Source organism: Dunckerocampus dactyliophorus, chromosome 1 (assembly GCF_027744805.1).
Source record: "Dunckerocampus dactyliophorus isolate RoL2022-P2 chromosome 1, RoL_Ddac_1.1, whole genome shotgun sequence".
NCBI classification, from domain to species: Eukaryota; Metazoa; Chordata; class Actinopteri; order Syngnathiformes; family Syngnathidae; genus Dunckerocampus; species Dunckerocampus dactyliophorus.
Genome location: NC_072819.1, coordinates 1,277,301 through 1,286,373, shown reverse-complemented (window position 1 = coordinate 1,286,373; position 9,073 = coordinate 1,277,301). Strand labels below are relative to the sequence as shown.

The 9,073-nt window shown below is 43.0% G+C and overlaps 1 long non-coding RNA gene across 1 annotated transcript; it reads right to left on the bottom strand.

Annotated features, from left to right (window-relative positions):
- Positions 1-5,682: 5,682 nt before the first annotated feature.
- LOC129192198 (uncharacterized) lies at positions 5,683-8,233 on the bottom strand. Its single transcript, XR_008573380.1, has 3 exons — positions 8,121-8,233; positions 6,816-6,909; positions 5,683-6,642 (listed from the first exon to the last, which is right to left on the bottom strand). It is a non-coding gene; the product is annotated as an uncharacterized LOC129192198 (long non-coding RNA).
- Between the last annotated feature and the right edge of the window lie 840 nt (positions 8,234-9,073).

Sequence of the window (9,073 nt, the reverse complement as noted above, 5' to 3'; positions counted from 1 at the left end):
GCCCGAAGTCACTAGTCTCTTTAAAATCATTGAATTATACGTTAAACCGTGTTATGAGCAATGAGGAGTGGCGTTCAAAGACATCACGTAACTTAAGGTAATTTTAGTCGTTTCAGTGTATTTTGCAGCATACATAAATGTAGCAAACTGTACAATCCAATTAAGAGTTACAAAGTAAGTGATAACAATATCCACCTCAAGTTTTTCTTTACCGTCTTGTTTATTCACACAAACACACACGCACCCACACACACAATTAAGCCGTTTTTGTGATGTTCATGACAATGACATTGAGGAAGTGTGTGTTCAGGTAGAATGAAGTTATAACAGACCGTGTGTGACTGTGTGGGGACACTCTGTCTGCCGTCATAACAAAGAGTCGTGCTTGCTCCGGTGCACATGCGTTAATTACACCAAAAAATTGTACGTATTTAATGAAATAACTTTAACACGTTATTTTTGACAGCTCTAATTATTAGTATAATAACTAACATTATCATTATCTGCTAGAAAATAGCTTACGTATAGGTACAAAAGCCAATATTGAGCATTTTAATTGTTCATCCACACATAACCTGATTTCAGGAACTCCCAGTTAAATACTTTCAATACGCTTATCCTCCTGACTAATGATTTATTTTAAAATATATTGTTGATATGCTATTTACAGTGTTTGTGTGTAGGAAAACATTTTTAAGGCTTTGTCTTGGTGATGCACTTTATGTGAGCCAATTGCATTCGGTGAGCTATGAATTCCATGATGTTATTATTGAGAGTTCTATGCAAAAACATGTATTTGGTGTGACGAGCAGGGGTAAAACATAGGGGCGTTTCGATCCGACATTCAGGATCGGGATCGGCTGCCGATCCGCTGTATTTTCAAGACCGGTTAATATCGGCTTCAGCCACGATATTGGGCCATTTCGGTTGCCGTATCATGTTTGTAACTCTGGGCCACACTTCAACATGGTAGGTGAGGTGCAGGAATGCGCCTCAAAGCTGGTTGCCACTTGACCCCCGCCACCCCCAAGGACAAGAAAATGCAACACCAGCATGCAGACATGTCCGCTGTGTACAATTCCACAAATTCATATTGGTAACAAACGCTAATTATTTAAAAAAAATTAATAAATAACGGATCGGTAGCCAATACTATAAAAAATGGGATGGGATTGGATTGGAAGCCAACGAGTGTGGATTGGGACATCTCACGCTAATGACTTTGTTGGCAGCACCTGCTGCCTGTCGCATGTGATGTCATGTACTTTTGCAATTGTTCATCGGCCTGTGTCCTCACTCTGCCACCGGGGGTGCGCACGCCTGGCACGGGAACTGGGACGATTTTGTGGTCTTTGGCAGGCGGTGGCGCAACCCGCTGCTGTCGTGGCACAGTTTGTGGAACACATCAATTTGTTTGCCCGCCACTGTGAGGGACGGCTCACCTGGCACTGATCCAGAGTTTGCCACTTCATCTGTAGATCTTTGTTCAGTGGTGCCGGAGAGAGAGAGAAAAAAAGGGGGAAGTGGAGAAGCGGGAAAAAAATCAAATTGTCAAACGGCGACAATACTTCTAATCTTTTTCTCCCTGTGTGCGTTTTTAAAAGAGGAGGGGGATGGTGAGGTGGTGAAGGCGCTTTAATAATTAGAGGGGTAGGAAGCTCAAACAGATGAAACAATGCCCCCCTCCCTCCTCCCTCCTCCCATATCGCCTATAATGATTGAGCGCTGATGGAGAGAGCTCTTTGAGGATGACATTCAAACGCCGACATTTGAATTATGTCTGTTTATCAGAGGGAACGGCCCGCCCGCTTTTGTTGTGCAGGCCCGCCGGTTGCAGGTACTCAAGCTGCTGGCTTCCTTGTAATCACGTGCACGCACAGCGACGCTAAATAATGGCTTCACAGAAATCCTGAAGGGGGCAATTTCAGATGGTTTTATGAAAGTAAGCGTAGAAACGGTGAACAGTAAAAACTTTAATGGGTTTTATTTCAAGCATTTACCACAGAAGTGCCATCAAATTGTAACAACCGACATAAAATCACTCAACGTCACTAATCCCCCTGTATTGCCAGTTTAGCCTCCTGAGTCTGGACATCATTTTGAGAGTAAAATGCTGAATTCCATCACAAACCATTTTAACCTTCAGGAGGATTTTCCTGCGAAGGGGAGATCATATTTGCATGGGGAAGATTTATAGTCTATCAGTAAATGGACTGCAATGCAAAACAAAGGCCGCGCCGGAGCCGTGTGGTCTCCCCTCGGTCGCTTGTCAACCTCAGGATTTAAAATAAAGAAATAAATAAGAAAAAATAGGGCCGATCCATCACAATGGCACATGAAAGATTATTGAATTCACCCCGAAGAACGTATTCAGGACGTAAATGGCTGTGGAACAAAGGCATGCAGAAGTCATATGTGAACCGCCGTTGGTGGATACAGTCAGTGGAAGAAAACTCACGTTGCAATCATCAAGCTCAACATCTGACATCTGTTTCACCATTGAACTCATCTTCTATTTCACATTGTTGTCAGTAGAACGATTAGCGGTCATACTACAGCGTTTCTTTTGGGCCACTACTCCGCCTATAAAGCCTTCTGAAAAAACCTCCAAAAAGCGCCAACAACGCTCCATTTACATCATGTGACCTGCATATTAACCAAGCTACAGCGACATTGTTATTATTATTATTGTTATTGACATTGTTACGCCCAACAACTACGTTACTGTAGTGGTGACACCTGGCCACACCACACCAGCTAGCTACTAACCAGGTAGCGACTAGCTTCACCACACACTCGCTCACAATGCCTCAGGCCACTACCAAAAGGCAGTGCTGCAGTGTTTTTGTTGCAAGTTAATAGTCTTGGTGTAGTGTTCCTTTCTATGTTCCAGGAATGCTTAAAACGACCAAAGTACAGCAAAATACTGCAAGTATTATATGTTATCATGAATGTAGCCGTTACTACATGCGGGCTTAATAGCAGGCTTTGCAGGAGGAATAGGTGTGACCCATTACGTGTAGCAAAGAGGTGCCTCTTTTTTAGCAGTTTTTATATCTTTAGAAAGCACAGAAAAGAAAAAACACGTGTGTTCATGTCTCACATACAGTAAAGATTGTGGATGGTGGCCAAAATTCCCCCCAAAAAGTGTAGTTTTCCTTTAAATGGTCATTTATCCCTTAAAGTCATCACTTATGTGCATTTAAAATGATTTTATGCATGCAAAACTATAATTGTAAAACTATAAAAATGTGTTTTGTGTTAGCATGTTTGAGATTTGTGGCATAACTGTGTCAGCGAGCAAAGAACTACAACCGCTGATGACATCGTAGACAGGCATGCTACTCGGCTGCCAATAAGGATGTTTTGTGATAACAACACAATTGGAATTGCACAGTGTTCTCAGGGCGTACGCTAACCAAGGTTCCACTGTATTTGGATTAACAAGAGGTGTCATTTCAAGTTTAATGAACATTTGAGGCACAATTTTATCCACAACAACTCAATATTATTTTAACAAAAAGTGTTTTTTATTTTGCTCCCACTAACATTTGGACTCCCTACTAGTTCTCAGCAGACAGATAACAGGTTTTCAACTCCAGTTCAGCGCTATAAAACTGTACATTCAGAGAGAAAACATGTCAATTATAACTTAAGTAAAAAACGTTTTTAAAAAATCATTCTCTGTGACATTCAACATAAAGTCCCAAAATCCCATATAGTGTAGCTAGCGATTAGCATTAGCTATTTTATGTGGCGATTTCAAACACCTCCAAATATGACACTTAAATAGATAAGTAAGAATTTCACTTTCCACTCAAACAGTTGATATATAACACGCATGAAATACTTATAAACACTTGGTAACAACAACAGGCAGGACTGCCACATTCAACACCATCAGTGGTCTTCTAGGACAGCGGGTGTCGCCACCTACAAGCGCATTAATAGACGACAAAGATTAAGACCCACTCCCCACTGAAAATGACTCACCGTCTCGGAGCATGATGCACAAAGCATCGCACCCCCCAGAGCATTGTTCAACTAGGTTTCGCTGCTGGCTCCAAGGCCCAGCATGCTCTGAGTGCCGCCTCATGTTGGGACCATCCCTGGTGGTCAGGAGCCGCGCTGGCTAAACTCAGAGTGGACAACAGCTTAAAAGCACACGAGGTCCACTTACGGCCAACTGACCAGCAGCTGTGTGCTGCCGTGATGCTTAAACCAGTCCCAATCAAAGATTTTACACGGTGCTGTGACTGACAGAACCTTTGTGGTCCAACACAAGGTCATGAGTGTCATTCCCAAACAAAAAAGCGCTTCTGTTACAGGTTGGGGTCAAACCCCCCCATACAACGGTGGGTTGATGAAAACACATAAGCAGCTCTTTGTTCGGGGGGGTTCCTGGTTGAGTGAGTACGCCTTGGCTTGAGACTGCTGGTTACATTTAATTGTTGCTCCTGGGGCAGCATGCAAGCCACCCCAACACACACACACACACACACACACACACACACAGCTTCCTACCCCTCCCTGGATTTCATCACCCATACACCAGGAGATGATTTTGTAAATGAAACCATGCATATCCTCACAGCTTTTATGATGCTAATGACAGCAGTCGAGGAACAATGGAGGAGGAGAATGCCAGGATTCAGGGGACACGCTTGTGAGGAATGAAGGCGGCCATGTGAGTGTGTGCTTGCGTCTTTCACTGATGGGTGAAATACTTCAACGTGCAAAATGTCAACAGAGAAAATCAGTTGAGCCTTAAGTCATTCAGCCGAGCGACACAACATTTCTGGCATGCTGCGATCATTTTCATAGACCTCAGGGAAAGGATGAAGAACTAATTGCTGATCACATGAATCACAGGGCAAAATTATACGTACAGTGGTGTCACAGTCTTTCCCCCTTCCCCATTTCTTATTTTTTGCATGTTTGGCACACTTAAATGTTTCAGATCATTAAACAAATGTAAATATTAGTCAATGGCAACACAACTCATCGCAGAATGCAGTTTATAAATGAAACTTTTTATTATTAAGGGAGAAAAAAAACAAACCTCCATGGTCCTGTGTGAAAAAGTGAGTGCCCCCCTGTTAAAACATGACTTAACTGTGGTTTATCACACCTGAGTTCATTTTCTCGAGCCACACCCAGGCCTGATTACTGCCACACCTGTTCTCAAAAAAGAAATCACTTAAATAGGACCTGACTGACAAAATGAAGTAGACCAGAAGATCCTCAAAAGCTAAACATCTACAGAGCGCTAAAGAAATTCAGGAAGAAATGAGAAAGAAAGTAATTGAGATCTATCAGTGTGGAAAAGGTTATAAAGCCATTTCTTTCTTTGGGACTCCAGCCAACCACAGTAAGAGCCATTGTCCACAAATGGCCAAAACATTTGTGCTGCTCTAACTGCTGGCTGTTTATACTAGGGACCGTCAAAAAATGATCGATTGATCTATAACTACGTCAAATGATTCGTCCTACCTTTAATGTGTTTTGCGTGCCCATTTTTTCCCATTTTATATTTTACTGGATCTTTTATTGGATTAGGAACCTGACTCACAGAGGTTTGTTACAAAAGCTGAACAATATTGTTGGTCATGCTGTGTAATAAAAAGTACATTCAATACTTTTCTTGCATTATTGTTAATCCTTTGAAGAGCTATTTTCGTAACCATATTGAATTCCACAAATTCATGTTTGTGACAAAAGCTTATTTAAAAAAAAAAAGTATCGGTATTGGATGGGATCAGATTGGCAAGACCATAAAAAGACTAAACAAAGACCAAAAAATGTGAATAGGGGCATCCCCAGTTATATACAACTACCTAACTAGTCTACTAATTATGTCTAGCTTGGAGATTGTAGCTGCTGTATCAGCCACTCACTAACTAAATACACACGTATGATTTTGAGTCTATTCGAACTCATTTGAGAATACAAAAATTAAGTTTTAGTGTTAAAATACGTTTCTACACACCGGGATGCGTCCAGGTGTCATGTCAAGTATCCAAAGTGTCTTCTTCCAGAACATTCTGACATTTATGAAACAGGTACGTAGACAAATGGCAAATTTGTCTTATGTTTAATGAATTAATGATCCTTGGTGTACAAGTGGCTGTGTGTGCGTGTGTGCGTGTGTGTGTGTGTGTCAGTGCTGTATCAATAGCCAAGATAATCCCTCACAGTGGGTCGACCACTCCAGCAACGGCCATTATCAGCTTTAGCCCCAATTTATTGAATCACTCACCACATCCCTGTTGTGTGGTAATGGGCCCATTTGTAACAACACCCAGCAAAGGACACAATCAGCGATTTGGTGTTCTAAGTAGCCCTTATCGGATAACAACTTTGTTTAGCAGATAATTAGAAGCAGGAGTCCAACTGGAAACCAGAACTTTGTCGGCCATGGTGCGCCGTGGGAATGGGTGTCAAGGGTCAATTTTAAAATTAGTGAAGCTTGACAGCCCGCCACTGACCTGCACAGGTGCTCTCACTTCCCGTGCTGATCTGCGCTTCCTCCCACCCTGCGGGTGTCTGAGACACAGGGTCTCAGCCGGCTCAACTTCCCCCGTCTTGCTCCCAAGGACCGGTCTGGATCCATTAGCAGCGCCAGGACAAACCACAGGCCTGCTGGGAAGAAGAGAGACCACCAGAGGGTCAATGCAAAGCAGGACGGCACAAATATGGGATAACACATCTTGCTCAGTGAGCTGTGCTACTGCTTGGCACGCCACCACAGAATACTTTTACTTTGATTTTGCCCTCATATAAACAACAAACACCCGCCAAACTTCTCCACTCACCTCCCTATGGCCTGCCGTCTGTGCTCCCAGTATGCTAGTTGGAAGGGGGGCGCTTGTTGTTAGCCCGCCACAGTGTGGCCTCCCGCTGCTTGGCCTGCCATGTGCAATTAAACATTTGGCCTCCGCCATTAGTCAGCAGTGCACACAGTGTCAGTCCATTGCACGTTACACGTTTCAAAGAGCAATCGTTCCCTTAAAAGTGCTGAACAGACGCAATCAAAGAGGGGCTACTGAAGGCTTGCATGGTATGGGTGAATGGGAGCGTTCCAGATAGAGGCGGTAGTTAGGTTAAGTTTCTGAACATGTTCAGCTCCTGATTACCACCATCTTGTTGCCACTGAGAGCCCATTGTTTAACCACCAAATGTCTTTTGGATTCTTCCATCAGGGGTTGCCACGGTGATTCAGTCATGTAACTTTACACTACGTAACAACCACAGCGCGCTGTCCTCACAACTGTATGCTCGTTATGTGTCGGTCACGAACGAATCGGCTCTAAGAGCCGGCTCTTTGAAATGAACCGGGAGCCAATTAGTTTTTTTCCCCTCATCTTTTTTTTTTGTTAAAGGTTGAATGTCATTGGTCAAGATGTGCGGCGGCGTCGCTGTGTCCACACTGAGCAGGGGGAGGGGCTTTGGGTTGAACACGCTGTGGTTTTCGTAGAGCCGATTCGTTCGTGAGAAGTTTGTATGAAGAGATTTGACTTATTTTTACCTAATTTAGGGAATTTATTCATAAGGGCCTTTGTCTTTATAATGTAACATTATATTATATTTGTGTAGATGTTCATTGAGATTTAAATTAATCCATTAATTCATTAATCCATTAATATGCTATCATGTATTTTTTTTTTACATTGGTAATTCATTTTACACAATACACACAAAGAAGTAATAAACTAATTTAAGACAACAAAAAAATCTGAGGAGCCACTTGGGAGCCAAAAGAACCGTGTCTTATTAGTGAGCCGCCCCAAAGGAACCGGCTCTTTAAAAAAGAGCCGAAATTTCCATCACAACTGTATGCTGCTAGACAGCCAGCGAACCAATAAGAAAACCCGTACACAAGGCTCACTTTTCCTGCTTTGGTGAAGCATTCTTTGGCGCGCATGTGTGCGTGCGGTAAAAAATGCAATTACTAGCTATAAATGTACATGAAATATGCTAAACACAAGCAGCTAGCCAAAACACAGGGAAACATAGCTAAGAGCTACATCACACCATCAAGTTTACAAACACATTGAAAGTAGTTATTCAGGAACATTTGCGATCGCTATTTTTAGTACTTTGAACAAAGAGATACTCACAAAGACTAATTTCCCAAGGCTCAAATGTTTTAGAGCAACCACAGCTTGTTTATGAGCTTTTTCAAACTTCATTTCTGCCGTCGCTTGCTTGCTTGACTGAGAGGAGAAAAACGTCAAAGGTTGTCTATAGCGAGAAGAGAGCTCGCTCTTGCTCTCGCTGAAACGATTGTTTTTGAAGATGTCTCACTTTGACTTTTTAACCATAGCTTTTTAACCATTTTTACTATAAATTTGTAACTTATTTATAAACAACTATGAACCCATTTACACATTTTAAGTCAGCTCAGAAATCACATAAAACCACTGTGTCCCACAGACACTGAAGATTCATGGAGGTGACCGACTATCTGTATACATTTGGGTAAGTGCGTACAGATAAATGCCGCAACAAAACCATATCAGGAACACTTCAGGAGTGGCGTGTGAGCATGCAGCTGTCACTACAATTCTCCTCACCCCTCTGCGGAGACATTAGCGAGTCTGCCACTTGTTTCTTATTGATAAGCCGTGACAAATGTCAAACAGCTAATGCAGCCAAGAGAGCATGTCGAGAAAACGAATGTGCATCTTTAAAAAAAAGGAGGCTAAAAGAAGAAACCTCTTTGCCAGCCTCATGTCCGTGCTGAAAGCTGCAAACCCACCATGTAGATGTTGGCAGAAACACCTGCCTGTGAGCCCCACTTTTTCCCTCCACAGGCCGTTGTGTGCCTCAAAGGTGCCTGCGTCTATGTCCTGCTATTGTGGCGTGGACTGGAGGGGGTATTGTGAACCTTGTCAATGGCGCTGCCATCTCCGTGCCAGCTGGCCCGAGTGGGAGTAGCAAAGGGGGCGAGGGGGAAGTGAACAATGCTAAGATCTGTGCACAATGGGCAGCCCGTGCAAAGGCACTATTGCTGTGCCAGCTTTTCCTGCAGCGACGGACACAAAAGACCAGACCATCAACAAGGTTCGTA